Raw genomic sequence first — 22503 nt, 5'->3', positions numbered from 1 at the left:
TTCACACATCCACAATGTGGACAGACATACACGTCTGCAAGGTCTAACTCTGGTTTCTTCCCCGAAACATTCCCTACTGACTTTGGTCTCTATTACTTTCCTCTCCTAAACAATCAAGGAGTTTGTCTCTGTAATACATGATCTATATGTTTCTTTTAACAGCTTTATTGAGATGCAATTAACATACCAAGTGATCCACACATGTAAATACACAAATCAAAGTTTTCTTGTATTTTACAACATGGTGTACCTATCATTGCAATCAATATTAGAATATCTTGATCAATTCCCAAAGCAACCTATACCCTTTTCCCCTCAATCTTCCAGTCCTTAGCAACCACCAGTCTACTTGATGTCTGTATGGATTTACCTATTTGAGACATTTTATATGGCTAGAATCATTAAATATGTGACCATTAGTGACTAGATCCTTTCACTTAGAATAGTGTTTGCAAGGTTTATCCATGCTGTATCCATCAATAGTGCATTCATGGTTATTGCCCAGTAATATTCCATTTTAAGGATATGCCACATTTTATTTATGAATCATTAGCTGATGGGTACTAGTTATTTCCTATTTTTTGTTATTATGAATAATGCTGCTATGAATATTTCTGTATAAATTTTTGTGTGTTTACATGTTTTCATTTCTCTGGAGCATATCCCTTGGAGCATATACCTTGCCAAAATGTGGTCCGAGGTAGCTGTACCAGTTTACATTCCCTCCAGCAATGCAGGAAGTTTCCAACTATTGGTATCTTCTCCATACTTTTTGTTTAATTTTTCATATAGCCATCTGAGTGATGTAATGAGGTCTATCACTGTGGTTTTGACTTATATTTCTCTAGTAAATAATGATGTTGAACATCCAGGTATGTGTTAATTGGCCATTTGTATATCTTCGTTGAGAAATGTCTATTCAAATCCTTTGCTCATTTTCAAAATAGGGTTACTTGTCTTTTTATTATTGAGTTAAAAGAGTTCCGGGGGAAGGCATTTGGCACAGGGGTTAAGACACCACATAGGATGCGCACACATCATACTGAGTGCCTGGGTTCAAGTTGCAGTTCCAGTTCCATTTCTGATGCCAGCTTCCTGTTAATGTGCACTCCGGGAGGCGGAAGATGATGACTCCAGTGCTCAGTTCCCTGCCACCCACACAAGAGGACCAGATTGACTTCCGGGCTCCTGGCTTTAGCCTGGTCCAGCTTCAACTGCTGCAGGTATTTGGGGAGTGAACCAGGGATGGAAGAGCTGTTTCTCTCTCTCTCTCTCTCTCTCTCTCTCTCTCTCTCCCCCTCTGTGTGTCTATATGTGTCTGTCTTTTAAATAACATGAAAATATAGAAGAATTTTTTTTTTGACAGGCAGAGTGGACAGTGAGAGAGAGAGACAGAGAGAAAGGTCTTCCTCTTCCATTGGCTCACCCCACAATGGCTGCTGTGGCCGGCGCACTGCGCTGATCCGAAGCCAGGAGCCAGGTGCTTCCTCCGGGTGCAGGGCCCAAGCACTTGGGCCATCTTCCACTGCCTTCCTGGGCCACAGCAGAGAGCTGGACTGGAAGAGGAGCAACCGGGACAGACTCCAGCGCCCCAACCGGGACTATAAACTCAGGGTGCCAGCGCTGCAGGCGGAGGATTAGCCTAGTGACCCGCAGCACCGGCCAATAAAGAAGAATTCTAAGAGTTCTTTGTACCTTCTTTTTACAGAACCCTTATCAGATCCATGATTTGTAAATATTGTCTCCATTCTGTGTGATGTCATTTCACTTTTGTGATGTTGTTCATAGCACAGAAGTTACCAGTTTTGACATAGTTCAGTTTATCTATTTATCCTTTCATTGCTTGTGCTTTGGTGTCATGTGTGAGAAACTATTGCCTAACCCCCAGTCATGAAGCTTTACCTGTGTATTTTCCTCCAAGCGTTTTTATTTTTATTTTTTTAAAAGATTTATTTTTTTTATTTGAAAGGCAGAGTTACACAGAGAGAAGAGAGGCAGAGAGAGAGAGAGAGAGTCTTCCATCCAATGGTTCACTCCCCAATTGGCCGCAATGGCGAGAGCTGCACTGATCCGAATCCAGGAGCCAGGAGCTTCTTCCAGGTCTCCCATGCGTGTGCAGGGGCCCAAGGACCTGGGCCACCTTCTACTGCTTTCCCAGACCATAGCAGAGAACTGGATCGGAAATGGAGCAGCTGGGTCCCGAACCGGTGCCCATATGGGATGCCAGTACTTCAGCCCAGGGCATTAACCCGCTGTGCCACAGCGCCAGCCCCTCTCCAAGGGTTTTTGTAACATAGCTGTTTTGAAGTCTGTGAAGTCCACCAGAGAGAGCCCTTAAAAGCAGTTTCTACTGCCTGCTTCCTTTTCTGCCCCCTCACCTTTTTTTTTTTTCACATGACTCGTAGTTTTTTGTTGAAAACTGGGTATTTTAGATAATATACTGTAACAACTTTGAATATTAATCCCCCAGGGAATATTGTTGGTGTTTTTGTTTAGCAATTTCTCTGATAGAATTATACAAAGTCTATTTGCACCACAATGTGCAGCCTTGATGCTCCTGCTCAGATCTATGTAGAAAATATTTATTTATTTGAAAGGCAGAGTGATAGGCTGCAAGGGAAAGACAGAAAGAGAGAGAGAGAGAATATTCCATCTGCTGGCTCACTCTCCAAATGTGTGGAACTCCTCCCCGACCTCCCACATGGGTGACAGGAGCTTAAGTACTTGGGCCATCATCCCTGCTTCCCAGACACATTAGCGGGGATCTGGATCAGAAGCAGAGCAGCCAGGACTCAAACTAACACCCCCATATGAGCTGCTGGGGTCCTAAGAAGCTGCTTAACCCTCTGTGCCACAATGCTGGGCCCCGCTCAGATTTTTTCTCCTTGGTTTGCATCTTTCATCTGACTGGCTAAAGGGTACCTCTGTGTTGGTTGCAAGGCATATGTTGGCCAAAGTTGTGCATTACCTCCTGTACTAGTTAGTTTTCACCCTTTACCAATGGATGCATGTGGTTTGGAAGCTTTGGTTACAATCTGGGGAGCTTACCGTTTGGGCCTTATTCAGTGAGGGACTGGTAGCACAGGGGTTCCTGGGATGCATCCCTGGGCATGCACACCTTCAGGGATGCTTGTGATTTTATTTTTAAAACCTGACCTCCTCGGTGTCACCGTGGGTCAGATAGCTTATTGCTCAGTCAGTGGTGGGTCAGGTGCTGTGGCTCAGCTCTTTGTGCTAATGAGACGTCTTCTGCATGTTGACAGCTCTGTGAGCAGCTGGGGAGATCCTTCCTAGTCGACCCACATCCTGCTGTGATTGTCCCGGAGCAGGTGCAACGGAGCACCTGGGCACATCACTTCCTGACCCGAGTTGATTTGTGATCCCCAGGAAGCTTTTCTTGGTAGTCCCGTTTTCTAAATCTTTCTCCTAAACTTCCACTCTCTCATTTCCTGTAACAGTGCCGCCAGCCCCGTCTTCATTGCCCTCCACTGTTTTCCACATGGGCTTCGGTGTGGACTGCCCCACACTTCAAGAAATGAAGTCAGTCCTCTCAGAGCGGCAGCACTCCTCCGTCCCTAAGAGCCGCCTTTGCCTGGATGACCCCACTCTCTGGGTGAGCCCTGGGAGGGGCCTGGGGGAGAGTGGCAGCCCGGATCTTCTTGTCTTGCCCCTCCTGTACCCTACAGGCAAGTGAGGGGGAGGGCAGGAGAACCCCAGTGTTCTCAGCCTCTGCCCAGGAGGTAAAGCTTCCATGCTGTGACTCAGGGCCAGGTGGAGGTGGGAAAGCAACCCTTTTGGCCATTCCTGCCTAGCATAGAACTTCTGCAGTGGGGCTAGGGAAGATAAGAAATGGCAGACTGCCTCCCTAGCCCTGCCAACCGGGGACTTGGAAGAAGAGGCAGCTGCTGCCTTGTGGCCTCACAGACTTTATTTGAAAGGCAAATAGAGCTCCCATGGCCCGAGGCTGTGGGAGGAGTTGAGGGATAAAATCTGCCTCAGATGCCACAGACTCCAACTCTTCTCACCAAGATTTAGTAGAATGAGTGACTCTCTCTCCATGTGTCATATGCCCTTAGGACAGTTTTCAGAGACTTAAATGATTGCCACCAGATTTCACCAGAATTGTTTTTCCAGGGAGCGGGTCCACCCAGATGCTCATGCCTCCTTCATAAAGTCTTGAAACCATACAGTCTGTTATTTGATGAAGGTAAGACTTGTTCTCTCACTTGACAGATATTTAAAGGGTTTCAGCTCTATGACTGCAAGGATTTGGTTGCTGTTTGATTCGTGTTGTTCTCTCACTGCTTCAGGTGTATCTGTATGTAGTTCCTGGGTATCTAAGTCATATCTCTGACAGCATCAAGTTTACCTCAGGGGAGAAGCTGATATCGGGAGATGACCCCCTAAAATCTACACCAAAAATGTGGCCCTTTAAAGTTCCCCAGAAGCGCTATCGGGGGTGCCACATATGCTACCGGAATTTGGGGTGACATATGATATCACCAAATGCTTATTAATAAATCCCAATATTAATAAGCCCAAGAGGGTTCTTGCCTAATATTTAGAGAAGAATTCTAAATATCGGCATAAATAAACAAAGCAGCATGGGCCGGCGCCGCGGCTCACTAGGCTAATCCTCCGCCTAGCGGCGCCGGCACACCGGGTTCTAGTCCCAGTTGGGGCGCCGGATTCTGTCCCGGTTGCCCCTCTTCCAGGCCAGCTCTCTGCTGTGGCCAGGGAGTGCAGTGGAGGATGGCCCAGGTGCTTGGGCCCTGCACCCCATGGGAGACCAGGAAAAGCACCTGGCTCCTGGCTCCTGCCATTGGATCAGCGTGGTGCGCCGGCCGCAGCGCGCCACCTGTGGCGGCCATTGGAGGGTGAACCAACGGCAAAGGAAGACCTTTCTCTCTGTCTCTCTCTCTCACTGTCCACTCTGCCTGTCAAAAAAAAAAAAAAAAAAGCAGCATGGTACATTTTAAGCTTTTATTTAGTGTGAAAGATGCATAGGAGAGGCCGGCGCCGCGGCTCACTAGGCTAATCCTCCGCCTAGCGTCGCCGGCACACCGGGTTCTAGTCCCGGTCGGGGCGCCAGATTCTGTCCCGGTTGCCCCTCTTCCAGGCCAGCTCTCTGCTATGGCCCGGGAGTGCAGTGGAGGATGGCCCAAGTGCTTGGGCCCTGCACCCCATGGGAGACCAGGAGAAGCACCTGGCTCCTGCCATCGGATCAGCGCGGTGTGCCGGCCGCAGCGCACCGGCCGCGGCGGCCATTGGAGGGTGAACCAACAGCAAAGGAAGACCTTTCTCTCTGTCTCTCTCTCTCACTGTCCACTCTGCCTGTCAAAAAAAAAAAAAAAAAAAAAAAAAAAAAAAAAAAAAAGATGCATAGGAGAGTGAGAGCTTTATCTGAGAGTGAGAGAGAGAGGTAAATCTGGGTTCACACCGAGCACCAGGAGCCACATGGAGGAGCATCTAGGCTAGGAAGCCTAGTGGCCTGAAGGCCATGCACCCTGGAAGCGCAGGGCTACAGCAAGCCCCCTCCTGGCAAGAGGCCAGGGAAGAAGAGAAGGCTGGAACACACCCTGTCCCAGGCTTGTAACCCACTTCCAAAAGGGAGTGGTTAATTAACCTGATTGGCTGGTGGGCACCCAGGTGTGGCCAGGTAGGGGCGTGAGGTCACACAGGGGTGTGGAGAAGGCGTGGTCTTCCAGCTCACAAACCTAATCAATTTTAACCTGTATGGCTACCTACTTCAAAGCCATGGACTCCATAAACCCCCGCAGCGCTTAGCATTAGGTGGGATGAATAGTTTATGCTTTTATTCAGTTAGTTTCTTCTTGATTTCCCTACTTAACATATTTTCAAATTATGTATTTTTTGTAGTGCTCATTTCCCTACGTTTATTAATCAAACAACTCCGGATTGTCTATTGTCTGTGATATTGAATCTATTTTATCATTTTTAGTGCCTAATATACATTAAATATTTGCATATGCCATCTCATTAATGCTGGCATTAGTCTCCTGAAGTGTTGAAGTCTTCTTAACCCATTTTGCAGACGAGGAGATGGAAACTGAGAAAGATTAAGGATCCTACCTAAAGCTACAGCAGTTTAGGAACCTGACTAAAGAAAGTGACAGAGTTGTACTTGGAACAAAGTCCTTGCCGACTCCTTCCTGCGTGCCAACCTACCCTGACTTCCTACTTCTGAGAAAGGGAATGAACACCACAAGCTTGAGGAAAATTGTTTCTGACACCTCGAATCATCTGCAGCATAGCATGCGTTGGAAGCCTGCTGTTTGTCCAGAAGCAAATATGTGCTCTGGTTTCTTCATGCTTGCTGCACTTTGGCACATAAAATGACTGATGAAGAACCACAGGAGTGAATAAGTGACCTTATTGCACCACTCCAAAGCCCCCAAATGACCCCAATTAAGGCCACGATCTGGCCTATTTACAAAGATGTAGCCCACAAAATGCCAAATATAACTTGACCACAACCAATCTGGCTCTCATTAGCTGTGTTGTAATGAAACCTTGTACAAATCCCATTATGAAACACTTATTTAGGACAGGAATCAGGCTGGATTAATGCTTTTTTGACCCGACAGGAAAAAATTCAGTTAGGAATGGCAATGCAAATCCACACCTCTGTTTCTTGACATCGATTTGTGAACATCTTCAAAATCCTACTGCCTTGGGAACCTTCTGCCTTCTACAGGATTTGAGTGGTTCATATGGACCTCATTGGTTGATTTCTTTAAACAAATTTAATGTCCTACCTTCTCTACCAGGCTACAAAATCAATAAAGCAAGGAAAGGTGAAACTGGAAAGAATTTGAGTGGAAACCTCTGAGGAAAATGTGGTTCCCATGGCAGGAAGAAAAGTTGACATTTCATTAAATTGTGTTAGACTATAAACTTATTGGATATTAGACTACCTCTCCCCTAAGTCCTATAAAATACCTGGGATCATATTTATTTACCTTGCTGGAAGTCCTCAAGTGTTAGTTGACTATTTCAGGCTGAGTCTCCCCTTAGCTGATGGAGCTGGGCCTAAGTCACTTAAGAGTTTGCTCCTAAATCTGTTCTATTCCTAGTCTCTGCCTGCCGTGTGGTACATTCAGGCCTTCTTTGTGGGGTTTCTCTGGGAGTTCCAAGGTAGCATTGGAATGTCACACAGATAATTTGAGATGTTTTCCAATCATCTCTGCCTTTCCTGTCCTCTGGCTGTTGTTTCTGTCCTCTACAGTGTGCTATTGTTCTGTTCAGTTTTATGGATGCCCTCTGGGGTGGGTGGAGAAGACTCAATGTTAATCTTTTCCTCCATACAAGTTCTGAACTTGTTGAGAACTAAGAGGACTAAGTTGGAAGGAGGCAAATAAAATCAAATTAAATACTACATTCATTACTGATACAAGCTAAGTTGAACATCATGGCTTCTATGTTGGGCTAATGCACCTCCTGCTGTTGAAATCAGGCCAACTTGGTCACTAGCCACCACTGCAGGTTTCTCCATGGGGTCAGTGTCCTCTGCTACTTGTGCTATGGATGGATAGAGTACATGGCCCTTGGCACTGTTAACTCTCAATAAGATAAGAAAAAATTGAGCTGTCTATTTTCCTCAAATTTAATAATAAGTTCAGTTTTTCCAATTCTTCTGGGAAGGAGTGAATATAGCGGCAGAGAGAGGTCAGAAGTGTTCCTCTTACTGAGCGCATCCACAGAAACCGAAGCCATCAGAGTGGTGTAGAAGCGTTTATTCACCATGCCCTGCAAAGACTTTCTGAGTGCTCCCCTCTCCAGCCCTCACTCCCCAGCCAGGGGAAAACTGTTCTGTTCTTGGCCTGCAATGCTCTAGGGGTTCCTGAGTCTAGATCTCTGACATCCACCCCTCTCTGGCCAGTTCGCCCCTCTCACCTTACACTTTTCATAAGGCAGAAGCCACAGCCAAATGAGGATAGGAGAAGTGTTAGAGTGTTAATTCTACCTGGGATGTTGGTTTGTTTGTTTTAAAGTTTATAATCAGTTGGGGCAGCGCTGTGTCATAGTAGGCTAAGTCTCCACCTAAGTGCCAGCATTCCATATGGGTGCCGGTCCATGTCCGACTGCTTCTCTTCCAATTCAGCTGTCTGCTATGGCCTGGGAAAGCAGTAGAAGATGGCCACATGGAAGAAGCTCCTGGCTCCTGGGTTCAGATCAGCCCAGCTCTGGCCATTGTGGGCATTTGGGGAGTGAACTAGTGGATGGAAGACCTTTCTTTCTGTCTCTCCCTCTCTCTGTAACTCTAAATGTCAAATAAAATAAATTTTAAAAAATAAAAATAAATAAATACATCTTTTAAAAAGTTTGAAATAAATAAATACATCTTTTATCAATTGGCCTAAACTCAGTAGAGATTAAAGATGAAAAGTAGGGGCCAGTGCTGTGGCGCAGTGGGTTAAATCCCCAGCCTGCAGCACTGACATCCTATGTGGGCACCAGTTCACATCCCAGCTGCTCCACTTCCCATCCTGTTCCTGCTAATGCACCTGGGAGAGCAACACAGGATGGCCCAAGTCCTTGAAGCAGCTCCTGGCTCCTGGTTGTGACCATCCGGGGAATGAACCAGCAGATGGAAGACCTCTCTTTCTCTGTTACTACCTCTCTCTATAACTCTGTCTTTCAAACAAATTAAATAAATGTTTTTTAAAAAGAAGAAAAATATTATTTTTTCCAATGACTGGCCTTTTTAGGCTCTGATGTATCTCTCTTGCCCTTCCCTACATGACATCTAAGGTTAACACTTTATGGTCATCTTCAGATATAAAAATATCCAATATACTACGACTGGTCTAGTTTAAGGCTTCACATTCATATCCAGCTGAATTCTCTTCCTCCTAATTCAGAAGCCTTCCCATGCCCCACGGAAGGGAGTGTGCTTTTCTCTTTCATATCTCTTCTTTCCTCTTTGATGTTTTTGGGCCTGGAAAACGTGCAGAGAGGGAATCGAAATCTTCCATTTAAATGGTGCTAATTTGTCCTCTCTTCCTAAGCAGGCAATGGTCAGGTATGGCAGAAGCCTAAAGGTGGCTTAAAGTGAGTCCTTAACAGGATCCTGCAAGAGCCTCCACCTCATAGCACCTGCTACAGAAGCTGTACTTTGGCATCATTTCTTATAAACGTCCACCCAACCCTAGGCTCCCATTGCCAATGGTGATTCCTATAGCGTGCTCCTGCGTGGACTGTGTGGAAGAGTTTAAGATTCATATGATCACCTTAACCCAAGCACAGCGGAAGTTTGCTTCATTCTCACGTAACAGCATTGAGTGAAGTGAGCTCTCTAGCATGGGAGGGCATTTCTGCTCCACAGGATCATTCAGGAATTCAGGTTTCTTCATCCACACTTGGCGTTTCAGCCTATGGAAAAGGAAAAGAGGAAGGAAGTCAGAGGTAGTAGCTTTACCTTTAATGTAATGTAAAACATGGAAATCTCCACACCTCACCCCTACTTACATCCTATTGACTTGAGCCTAGCAACAAGACCATATATAGCTCCAAGGAAGGATGGGAAAATATAATCTTTGGTTGGGTGGCCTTAGGACTGACTGAAACCTTGAAGGTCTTTTAATGATTAACAGGGAAACAGAGAATGAATATTGAGGCAGAATCTAACAGTCTCTGTCTCGAGCTCAATTGAGAACATCCTCACACTGTACCCTGTCCTGCTTTGCCGAGTGTGGGACACAGGGTCAGGCCTCTTTCTTGTTTCCTCTAGACCCCTGATGACCCTCCCTGAATGTCTTCCTGCTCCATTTCACCAAATACATTTGTGGATACTAGAAACCCTGATCATAAACAAGTCTGCATGTTCTTTTTCCTGTGACACATGCAGTTGATAAGTGATGTATGCGTGGCAGTAAGATGCCCAGGGAAGGCAGAGTAGGGACACCATACCTAACCCACACAGAGAGAGCAGAGTCTGAAAATATGATAACCAGAAAGAGTTCTGCGAATAGGAATTTCTCCCTGCAAATGCTCTCAGAGCCTTAGGAAGAGCACATGCAAGCCCTGGAGAAGAGGGAGATGGTGCATTTGTGGAACAGGAAATAGGACACTAGTGCTTGAGAGTCAAGGTTGAGTAGGAGTGGGCATATCTTTAGATGAGGCTATGAAAGTAAGAAACAAATGATGGAGGCCCTTGTAGACCTTCTCACTTGAGGTTTTGCCACTTGCCTGGAACTCTGCCTCCCTCTGTCCTGAGGCCAAATGGGATTTTGGAGTGCCTTAAGCAGGGAAGTGACCCAAGCTAATCTTCATCCACAAAAGACAACTCTGGCACCTAAGTGAAGTGTGCACTAAAGCAGGCAGAACTGGCATCTGCTAGAGGAATTGGGGGCAGTTGGAGAAAACCAAGGGAAAAAGATTAAAGGCCCAAAGTGAAATGATGACGTATCCATCTCCAAAGTCCACATAGTTTTTCCACTGAAAGGATGGTTTTCTTCTTGGCTTGTTTTTTGTACATTGTCTCATTCCAAACAAGATTTGGAGTAACTTTCCTAACTTTGGTGAGTATTGTAGTGAATAGGAATCCCCTTGTGAAAGCCCAGGTAGCAAGAAATACTATATTTCTTTCATTTTCTGTAACTCAAATGATTTCTCTCTCTCTCTCTTTTTTTTTTTTTTTTTGCAATCAATTTCACTTGCTCCAATTTAATATCAAACTTAATCTTAAATGAGAAGGAAGAAAAAAGTGATGTGAAGCCCCTTTCAAGAGCTCATGCCTGAAATCTGCAGGGAGCTTAAAGACAGAGGAGTGGGGATTTGAACACAGGACTCCAGAGCCTCCACCTCCAGCGCAGGGCACACACGGCCTTGGCAGCTATGACTGCAAACTTTTTCCCTGGGTTCCATAACCATAGGGGTTCACAGCTTACAATCAAACAGTTTCTAATCCAAGGCCACTCCTACTAGCTAGTTGGGAAGTTCCGCCTCATCCATCTCAGGGGTCCCCACCTTCATATTAATACAAAAGCTTCACAGTGTGACAGAGCCCCACGGCCTGGAGGAGGCACCCTGGATGCTCACAATGGTCTGCCCTGGTCACATGTTGAGAGCCGCACACCACTCTGCATAGCCCACAGGCCGTACTGGCTGCTCTGAGTTCCTGCTCAGCCTCCAGGCTGTCCGCCTTCTTCCTTGGGTCTTGTCACTTCTCTGGAGTTCTGTCTCCCTTTGCTTTCTCTATATTCTCAGATAAGAAGGTGAGGATTTGACCCAGCAGTTAAGATGTTACTTGGGACACCCACATCCTGCTTGAGAGTGTCTGGTTCCAGTGTTGTTCCCACTTCTAATCCAGCTTCTTACTTCTGCCCATATTGGGAGGCAGCATGTGATGGCTCAAGTACTTGGGTCCCTGCCACCCTGGTTGCTGGCTTTGCTTGGCTCAACCCTGACTGTTGAAGACATTTGAGCAGTGAACCGGTGGATAGACAACCTCTCTCTCTCTCTCTCTCTCTCTCTCTCTCTCTCTTTTTCTCTCTCTCCCTCCCTCTTTCTCTTTCTTTCATCTCTCTGTTTTTTTCTCTGCCTTTCAAGTAAAATAAAAATGAATAAGTAAAAATTTTAAAATAAAGAAATAAGTAAACCCTCAGATCCAAAGAGACTGAGTCTTTTTTTTTACATTTTATTTAAATTATACACATTTCATACATTTCATATATACAGATTTAGGAACATAGTGACACATCCCCTCAACCCTCCCTTCTGCCCACTTTCCAACTCTGCATCCCCTTCCTTCTCACATTCCCACTCTTAATTTTTTCAAAGATCTATTTTCAGTATACTTAATGATTGCGTAGTTATCCCCATTCTAAGTAAAATAGTTCAACAAACAGTGTGAAGAGAAAAAAATAAAATGCTATTCCCCAATGGAAGAGACAATGGCTATTAACAATCATAAAATCTCAAAATGTATATTTCACTCCAATATATTACATCACAGGTACTCTTTTAGTTACCTCAGATCAGGGAAAACATGTTATCTGTCTTTTTGGGACTGATTGGCTTATTTCACGAAGTATAATGGTTTCCAGTTGCATCCATCTTGTTGCAAAACAGAATGTCATTTTTTTTTTACAAATGAATAGTACTCTATAATGTATATATACCATAATTTCTCTATCCAATCAACAGTTGATGGACATCTGGGGTGATTTCATATCTTAGATATTGTGAATTGTGCTACAATAAACATGGAGTATAGATAACTCTATCATATACTGATTTCTTTTGGTTGTGATAAATTCCCAGGAGTGAGATGGCTGGATCTTATGGTAGGTCTATACTCAGATTTCTGAGGTACCTCCACACTGCCATTCATAGTGGCTACAATAGCCACTGTCTCTGTCTTGCAGAGTTTCCCCAATGTTCTCTAGTAATTTAATGGTATTGGGTCATAGATTTAGGTATTTGATCCATTTTGAGTGGGTTTTTGTGTAAGGTAAGGATCTTGTTTCATAATTCTGCACGTGGCGATCCAGTTTTCCCAGCAGCATTTATTGAAGAGACTCTCCTTGCTCCAAGGATTGATCTTAGCTCCTTTATAGAAGATAAGTCAGTTGTAGGTGCATGGATTGATTTCCGGAGTTTCCGTTCCATTGGTCTACAGGTCTGCTTTGGTGCCAGTACCAGGCTGTTTTGATTACAATTGCCCCTCTAGAATGTCTTTAAATCAGGTATTGTGATGCCTCTGGCTTTGTTTTCTTTTTTGTGTAAGATTGCTTTAGTTTTTCTGGGTCTCTTGTATTTCCATATGAGTTTTTTTTTTTAAGATTTATTTATTTATTTGAAAGAATTACACAGAGAGAGCAGAGGCAGAGAGAGAGAGCTCTTCCATCTGATGGTTCACTCCCAAATTGGCCACAACAGCTGGAGCTGTGCAGATCCGAGGCCAGGAGCCAGGAGCCAGGAGCCAGGAGCTTCTTCCGGGTCTCCCACATGGGTGCAGGGGCCCAAGGACTTGGGCCATCTTCCACTGTTATCCCAGGTCATAGGAGAGAGCTAGATGGGAAGTGGAGCAGCCAGGTCTTGAACCGGCACCCATAGGAGATGCCGGCACATCAGCCACAGCGCCAGCCCCTCCATATGAATTTTAGAACCATTTCTTCTAGATACACAAAGAATGTCATTGGTATTTTCATTGGGATCATATTGGGTCTGCAAATTGCTTTTGGTAGTATGGACATTTTGATTATGTTGATTCTTCCAATCCGTGAACATGGAAGATTTTTCCATTTTTAAATGTCTTTTTCTATTTCTTTCTTTAGTGTTTTGTAATTTTCATTGTAGAGATCTTTGACATCCTTGGTTAAATTTATTCCAAGATATTTAATTCTTTTTGGAGCTATTGTAAATAGGACTGATCTTAAAAGTTCTTTCTTAGCCATGTGTACACAAAGGCTATTGATTTTTTTCCATGTTAATTTTATATCCTGACACTTTACTAAACTATTTATGAGTTCCAATAGTCTCTCAGTGGAGTCTTTTGGATCCCCTATATATAGAATCATGTCATCTGCAAATAGGGATAGTTTGATTTCCTCCTTCCCTATTGTATACTTTGATTTCTTTTTCTTGCCTAATGGCTCTGGCTAAAACTTCCAGGACTATATTGAATAGACTTTTCCATTTTTTGCATCTTCTTCTATTTCTTTCTTTAATGTTTTGTAATTCTCATCACAGAGATATTTAACATCCTTAGTTCAATTTATTCCAAGGTATTTGGTGGTTTTTTTTTTTTTTTTTTTTTTGGTAGCTATTGTTAATGGGATTGATCTTAGTTCTTTTTCAGCCATGGCATTATCTGTGTATACAAAGGCTGTTGATTTTTGTGTGTTGATTTTTTTTAAAATAAATTTTATTTTATTTGAAAGACAGAGTTACAGAGAGAGGTAGAGACAGAGAGAGAGAGAGGTCTCCCATCTGCTGGTTCACTCTCCAGATGGCCACAATGGCCAGAGCTGTGCCGATGAATCCAGGAGCTTCTTCTGGATCTCCCACATGGGTGCAGGGGCAAAAGGACTTGGGCCATCTTCTGCTTTCCCAGGCCATAGCAGAGAGCTGGATTGGAAAAGGAGCAGCCAGGACTAGAACCAGCACCCATATGGGATGCTGGTGCTTCAGGCCAGAGCTTTAACCTACTGTGCCACAGCACCAGCACCTTGTGTGTTGATTTTATATGCTGCTACTTTACCAAACTCTTCTATGAGTTCCAATAGTATTCTGGTGGAGTCTTTTGGATCCCTATATATAGAATTATGTCATCTGTCAATAGGGATAGTTTGACTTCCTCATTCCCAATTTGCATCACTTTGATTTCTTGTTCTTGCCTAATGGCCCTGGCTAAAACTTCTAGGACTATATTGATGGCTGGCGCCATGGCTCACTAGGCTAATCCTCCGCCTGCAGTGCCAGCACCCCATGTTCTAGTCCTGGTTGGGGCACCGGATTCTGTCCTGGTTGTTCCTCTTCCAGTCCAGCTCTCTGCTGTGGCCAGGAGTGCAGAGGAGGAGGGCCCAGGTCCTTGGTCCCTGCACCCTCACCTGGATCCTGCCTTCAGATAGGTGCCGGCCGTAGCGTCCATTTGGGGGCTGAACCAATGGAAAAAGGAAGACCCTTCTCTCTGTTTCTCTCTCTCACTGTCTAACTCTGCCTGTCCAAAAAAAAGGACTATACTGAATAGCAATGATGAGAGTCGGCATCCTTGTCTGGTTCCAGATTTCAGTGGGAATGTTTCCAACTTCCCCCCATTCAATCAATAAGACGCTGGCCGTGGGTTTGCCATAAATTGTCTTGATTTTGTTGAGGAATGTTCCTTTTATACCCTGTTTGCTTACAGTTTTCATCATGAAAGGGTGTTGTATTTTATCAAATGCTTTCTCTGCATCTGTTGAGATAGCCATATGGCTTTTTGTTCTTCAGTTTGTTAATGTGATGTATCACATTGATTGATTTGCAAATGTTGAGCCATCCCTGCATACCAGGGATAAATCCCACTTGGTCTGGATGAATGATCTTTCTGATGTGTTGTTGGATTCCATTAGCTAATATTTCGTTGAGGATTTTTACATCTATGTTCATCAGGGATATTGGTCTATAGTTCTCTTTCTCTGTTGCATATTTTTTTGGCTTAGGAATTAAGGTGATGCAGGCTTCACAGAAGGAGTTTGGGAGGATTTTTTCCTTTTCAGTGGTTTTGAATAGCCTGGGAAGAATTGGAGTTAGTTCTTCTTTAAATATCTGGTGGCATTCAGCAGTGAAGCCATCTGGTCCTGGGCTTTTGCTTATTGGGAGGGCTTTTATTATTGATTTAATTTCCATCTTGGTTTTTGCTCTGTTTAGATTTTCTATGTCTTCCTGACTCAATTTTGGCAGATTATGTATTCTAGGAATCTATCCATTTCTTTTAGGCTTCACAATTTCTTGACATACAGATTTGTAGTAATCCCTGGTGATTCTTTTCATTTCTGTGATATCTGTTGTTACATTTCCTTTTTATTTCTGATTTCGTTGATTTGGGTCTTCTCCCTGTTTTCTTGGTTAGTTTGGCACCTTTTAGAAACTTTTTTTTATGTTTTACTTGGGAGAGTTTGACTACAATGTGTTATGGTGAAGATCTTTTCTGGTCTTGTCTATTAAGAGTTCTATGTGCTTCCTGTGCTCAGACATCCCTTTCTTCCTCCAAATTGTGGAAATTTTTTGTAATTATTTCACTAAATAGGCCTTCTAATCCATTATCTCTTCCACACCTTCAAAGATTTATATGTTGGGTCATTTGGTGATATCCCATAAATCTCCAACATTTTTTTTTTTATTTGACAGGTAGAGTTATAGACAGTGAGACACAGAGAGAAAGGTCTTCCTTTTCCATTGGTTCACTCCCCAAATTGCCACCACAGCTGGCACTCTGCCGATCTGAAGCCAGGAGCCAGGTGCTTCCTCCTGGTCTCCCATGCAGATGCAGGGCCCAAGCACTTGGGCCATCATCCACTGCCCTCCTGGGCACAGCAGAGAGCTGGACTAGAAGAGGAGCAACCAGAACTAGAACCCGGCACCCATATGGGGTGCCGGTGCCGCAGGCAGAGGATTAACAAGTGAGCCATGGCGCCAGCCTCCAACATTGTTTTAAAGTTTTTTATTTTCTTCTTCTTCTCCTTTTTTTTTTTTTTTTTTTTTTGGTCTGATTGTAAGATTTCCAAAGATTTGTCTTCTAGTTCCGATATTCTTTCTTCTGCCTTGCCAAGCCTGCTGTTAAGGCTTTCCACCACATTATTTTATTTGTTCAATTGACTTCTTTATTTCTAATACTTCATTTTTATTTCTTTTTAAATTCTCAATTTAATCTGAAAAATTTTCATTCATGTCATGTGTGATTTTCTTTAGTTCATGGATTTGCTTCTGATTACTTTTGAGTAATCCTGTGATTAATTTTTTGAATTCCATTTATGACATTTCCTCAATCTCTTCAATATTGAAATGTTGTTGCGTTCATTTGGTGGCGGGAGGGAGGGATGTCATGGTGTTTTTGTTTATAGGCATTTGTGGGGTTGATTTTTGTTTTTTCCTCTGTTGGCTTTTATCTTTGAGCTATGCCTCTGTGGCTTAGTGGAATGTCTGCACATTCAGTGAATACCAAGAGGTGTGTGTGGTGGTTATGGCCAAGGAGCCCTGGTCAGTGCTCCATGGTGGGGTGAGTATCCAGGGTAATACCCAAGTTGGGCATGGTAGATCTCAATAATACCCAGCTGCATTCTGTACCTTCTCATGTAACCACTGCATCCCCATGTTCTCAGTACACAATGTTGCCACAGTCACTGGGTCCAGAGGTTTCTCTCTGCTCTGCCAGTGTCCAGTCAACAGAAAGGCAAATGTTCCCGAAGCCAGCTCTGCCTAGGCGTCTTGATCCTGGGAGGTTGCCCAGCCACCTCTCAGCAGGCTCAAAGTCAGTGGGGACTGAGGATGTTCCCTCCAGTGGAATCTCTGGACCACACATGTACAAGAGCCACTGGCTGACTGTTGCTCCCTGTCCACCACAGTTGCCATTATTACCAAGAATACTCTCTCAGCCAGACAGCAGGTGCTGTTGTGGGGAAGTTGGGGTGAGGTAAACCTGCCCTCTCTACTTCCACTGGGTCCATGGGCAACCACTAGCAACCACTAGCCCCCAAGGCTCCAGTCTGGACTCACACCATGCTCTCTCTCTGGCTAAATCACATGGTTGCTGCAGTCCAGTCTCATCTCTGTCTCCAAGCTGCCACCGGCTCCGGCTCTGCTGCTGCAGTCTTGTTCCTGTTCGTGCTGTGCATCTGCACTCCTATACCGGTCCCCAGCGTGCCTCTTCCTCTTGTAGGATTTCCAGTGTAGTTTTCCCTCCAATTCTGACTCTGAGTCCTTTGTCAACTTGGAGAATCCCCCTTTTCCCAAATTTCCCTCAGCAGCCCATTTGTTCCAGCCGGTCATTTAGTTCACCATCCTTAAAGGCCTGAAATCTGTATCCAGATTTTTACCCTCCTGCAGCATGAGGGCACAGAGTGTGCAAGAAACTTTCAAGGAAAAAGGAGAGGAAAAAAACCCAGAGATTAACATATTTAAAATGGTCCTGTTCTGACCGAATATGTGTTTGTTTCAAATATACAGAATTCAAAAGGGCAAGGGTTTGGCCTAGTGACTAAGACACCAGTTGTGATGTCATGCCCCCCATCAGAGTGATGAGGCTTGATTCCTGGCTCTGGCTTCCAACCCTGGTTCCCTGCTTATGCACACCCTGGTGGCAGCAGTGATGGCTCAAATACTTAGGGTCTCTGCCACTCACATGGGAGATCTTGATTGAGTTCCTGGCTTCCAGCCTGGCCCAGTATCAGCTGTTGAGGGCATTTGGGGAGTGAACTAGTGATTAGGATATATTTGTGGGGCCGACACCATGGCTCACTTGGCTAATCCTCCACCTGCGGTGCCGGCACCCCGGGTTCTAGTCCCGATTGGGGTGCCGGATTCTGTCCCAGTTGCCCCTCTTCCAGTCCAGCTCTCTGCTGTGGCCCGGGAGTGCAGTGGAGGATGGCCCAAGTGCTTGGGCCCTGCACCCCATGGGAGACCAGGAGAAGCGCCTGACTCCTGGCTTCGGATTGGCACAGCACATGGGCTGTAGCGGCCATTTGGGGAGTGAACCAACGGAAAAGGAAAACCTTTCTCTCTCTCTCTCTCTCACACTGTCTAACTCTGCCTGTCAGAAAAAAAAAAAAAAAGAAAATATTTGTTTAGTCTCTCTCTCATTTTTCTACCTCTGAAATAAAATAAATGAATAAAAATTTTAAAAAAGAACTCACAGTAAAAGGGAAGGAAAATAAAAACTAGTGAGGAAGTATATGCTGTGAAAACTGTGAACACTTTCCAAAGTTAGAACCGTGACTTTAGCTCTGAGCCATCTAATGACCAAGTGAAAAGGGACATACAATACTATTACAGATATTCATGGCACCCACTAAGGAAAGCACACCTGTTTTTCAGGAGCAAGATAGCTTTACCTGTCCCTAGGATTGGAGCAAGATTTCTCCCCTGGATCCTCGTCAAGGAAACACTGATCCAAGCACCAACTGTGCTCAGCATCAGCCCTACAATAATGAGTTCTGCTAGATTGCTTCTTAAAGCAAAGGCATCTTGAAACAGCCGCTGCCCTCCGTGTGCTTCCGTCTACTGAAGACACAGATAACCAGATCAGTGACACACTGCAACAGAAACACAGATGAGGCCAGGTGATGGCACTGGGAGTGGCTCTTTAAGGACACATTAGAGTTGTGAGAAGAAAGGGTGGGGCTGAGCATTGTGGTACAGTGGGTTAAGCTGCTGCCTGTGATGCTGGCATTCTGCATGAGCACAGGTTTGAGTCTCAGCTGCTCTGCTTCTGACCCAGCTCTCTGCTTATGCACCTGGGAAAGCAGCAGAAGATGGTCCAAGTACTTGGGCCTCTGCACCCACATGGGAGACCCATATGGAGCTCTTGGCTTCTGCCTGTCTCAGCCCAAGCTATTGCAGGTATTTTGGGAGTGAACCATGGATGGAAGATTTCTCTGTCTCTCTCTCTCTCTCCCTCTCTCTGTCATTCTGCCTTTCAAATAAATAAAATAAAGCTTAAAAATAAAAAGGATGGAGGTAGCACAGCATCCAGCGATCACAGGGGCTGAAATAAAGATGGAAAATGCTCAACTCATAATAAGAAGGAAAATTCAATCTCATATTCAAAACAAACTTACACAAAATACTGAAAGGAAGTGCAGAACTATTTTTAGTTGTTGCTTTTGTCATTTTGGGTTACTACAATAAAATGCCATCGACCAGTGGCTGATAAACAATAGAAATGTTTTATCCAGAGTGCTGAAGCCTGGGAAGTCCAAAATCAAGGTGCCAGCAGATCTGATGTGTGATGAGACCCCAGTCTCTGATTCATACATACCATCTTCTCATGCAATTGCACATGACAAAAGGGGCAAGGGAGCTCTCTGGGGCATCTTGTATAAGAGCAAGTGCACAAATTCCATTCATGATTCCAAGGCCCTCATGACCTAATCACTTCTCAAAGTCTCCACTTGTTACTGTCATCACTTTAGGGGTTAGGTTTCATCATGTGAATTTTGGGAGTCTACAAATGTTGGGTCCATAGTAGTTGTTTTTTCCTTAGTTAATATTATTGATAATTTTTATATTTTTGCCTTCAGCTTTCGCAATTTCATATTTTTATGAGGAGAAAGCAATTAATATTTTGCAGCTACTTTTGGCTGAAACAGAAAACCCACATAAAAATAGCTTTTAGCTTTTATCATGCATGAATATGAACTCTTCCAGAATCAAAAAATACAAAGTCTGAAATTTGCTTCAAAATAGTGGGAAGCAGAGGGAAAAACAAGAGAATTAATAAACCAAGTGTAGCCCTGGGTTGCTCATTGTTTAAACTGGATGATAAATGGGTACAAGGGAATTTTTTTCACTAATTTTCCTTAAATTTTCTGTAGTATAAAGATGAGTAAATAAGAAATTAGATAAGGACGATGACTATGGCCTTTTCATTCTCTCTGCTTCAGTTTACTTAATTTTACTGAGAATACAGTTGACCTCCACAAGCAGGATTTAATCAACTACCTGATTGAAAATATTTTGGAGGAAAATTTTTTCTATATTGGATTTGTACAGGTATTTTTGGTCATTATTCCCTAAGCAATACAATATAACAAATATTTCTATGCCAGTTACATGGCATTGTGTATTCCAGGTAATTTAGAACTAATTTGAAGTATATGGGAGAATATAAGTGGTTTTATGCAAATCCCATCTTATGCAAGGAACTTGAGCATCTTCAGATATAAGTATCTCTGAGAGGCCCCCAATATGCCATGGATACCAAAGAATGACCATAATAAGCATGCACACTCACAAGATAGCTGTGAGGATTAAATGAGTTAATTCATATTAAGATGATCATAACAGTGCCTAGCACTTAAGTTAAAATTATAATTGAGAGGCAAGTAGATGATGGCTCTGTACCTGAGTCCCTGCCACCCATGTGGAAGGTCCAGATGGAGTTCCTGGATCCTAGCTTTGGCCTGACCTAGCCCTGACTATTACATGCTTTTGAGAAGTGAACCAGCAGATGGGAGAATTGCCTTCCTCTCTCTGCCTCTCTATGCACTCTGCTTTCAAATATAAACAGGCCAACAAACATTTTTAAGAAGATACTGAGGGTCTGGCTCTGTGGTGCAGCAAGTTAAAACCATGGCCTGCAGCGCCGGCAACCCATATTGGCGCCAGTTCAAGTCCCAGCTGCTCCACTTCTGATCTAACTCCCTGCTAATGTGCCTGAGAGAGCAGGAGAGGATGTGGAAGACCTGGAAGAAGTTCCTGGCTCCTGGCTTGGATCAGCTCAGCTCTGACCATTGCAGCCATGTAGGGAGTGAGCCAGCAGATGGAAGACTTCTCTCTGTCTCTACCTCTTTCTATAACTATGTCTTTCAAATAAATGTAATAAATCTTAAAAAAAAAAAAAAGATGCTGAGAGTTAATCATTGGCATAAATTTTGCTTACTGGGAACTGCACATGTGACTTAATGTAAATGGATCTGTAAGAAAAAATGAGGAAGTGTGCTTGTCACACATGAGAATTTCTAACATTTCTGAATGAGAAAAGTTAATTTCAGGCAGATCTTGATGGTAAAAGGAAGGTTACAATTTTGCTGTCATGGAAGTCAAAGACCTTCTACTCTCCCTTTGGCAGAAGCAATACAAGTTCCTGAGTACCTGGTCTGTCTGCAGATGGGGAATGTATAGAACCTTAATGTACAGAACCTTAATGTACAGGTACACACCCAAATTTGTTGAATGAATGAAGAGTATAAACCATGATTTCAATAAAATTCCAAGCTCAGTCGACTGAAAAGCTTGGCATATTTGACATGAATCACTAATTTTACCCTTATTGTCTTTTATTCATTTATTTTAAAAACTTTATCTAGAGCCTCTATATAGCAGTTACTGTCCTAGTTACTGGAAATGCAACACTCAATAAAACAGGCAAAGCTCTCTATTCTGTTGAAGTTCATATTCTAATGGGAAATGATGTAAAATAAACAAGATAAATAAATAATGTAGATTATAAAGAGATAAATGAGGTAGTTAAAGGAGACAAGAGGATTCGAAAGTGCTCAGGAAGGCTTGTAAATTTTGATAGCCCGGCTGAAGGCCTGTTGGATGGTGACCATAGTGACCATTAGTAGTTGTGTACCCTTCATTGATATTTCTGGTTGTTCTGTGGGGCACATGATAGGATTGTATTTCCTTGTTAAATTGGATTTAGAGGTCCCCAGTGACTTAGTTTGGCTGAGTAGAAGTGATGGCTGCTGCTTTGACACAGGAGTTTAAGAGCGTGCATGATTCAACATACTCTTGTCTCTACCACAGCAATGTGCCAGTAGGATCTCTGACAGCTGGGAGCCTGCATTAACATGGGGCAAAGCAGAAATGGATGCGTGTTATGATTTGTTCTAAACTACTAAGATTTGGAGGTTGCTTGTTACTGCAGCATAACCCTGCCCAACCCATCTGCACAGGCTACAGTGGTGACTGATGAAAAACCTGAAGAAAGTGGGCTCAGAAAAGTGTGGCTGTTTGAGGAGGAACACTCCCAACAGGGGTAATGGGAAGTGAAATGACCACTACATGGGAGCGTGCTTGGCATTTCGGAGTCAAATGGATGAGAAAAACAATGGTAGACAATGAAACCCAAGAAGTGATGGGCTTCTGGATTATGCAAAGTCTTATGTGTATCATTCTAAGACTTGGACTTTTTCTCTGAGATGTGAAGTTATTCAAACAGGAGTAATATGATCTGACTTATTTAAAAAAAAATACACAAGTTGGTTGTTGAATTGAGAAAGGGATGAGGTGGAGGCAAGATAGAGTGGGGGAAAGCAGTAAGGAGCCTAT

The 22503-nt window shown here is 43.7% G+C and overlaps 1 long non-coding RNA gene across 1 annotated transcript in view; it reads left to right on the top strand.

Annotated features, from left to right (window-relative positions):
- Positions 1 to 1891: 1891 nt before the first annotated feature.
- The window catches only part of LOC127493610 (uncharacterized), a 62561-nt gene continuing 41949 nt past the window's right edge, over positions 1892 to 22503 (top strand). The window contains exons 1-2 of the long non-coding RNA XR_007924055.2: positions 1892 to 3613; positions 4135 to 4207. This is a non-coding gene — a long non-coding RNA (uncharacterized lncRNA). The remainder of the gene's footprint in view (positions 3614 to 4134; positions 4208 to 22503) is intronic.

This window comes from Oryctolagus cuniculus, chromosome 7 (genome assembly GCF_964237555.1).
Source record: "Oryctolagus cuniculus chromosome 7, mOryCun1.1, whole genome shotgun sequence".
NCBI classification, from domain to species: Eukaryota; Metazoa; Chordata; class Mammalia; order Lagomorpha; family Leporidae; genus Oryctolagus; species Oryctolagus cuniculus.
Note: the sequence above shows the minus strand (reverse complement) of the source record. Positions and strands in the feature narration are given on the sequence as shown.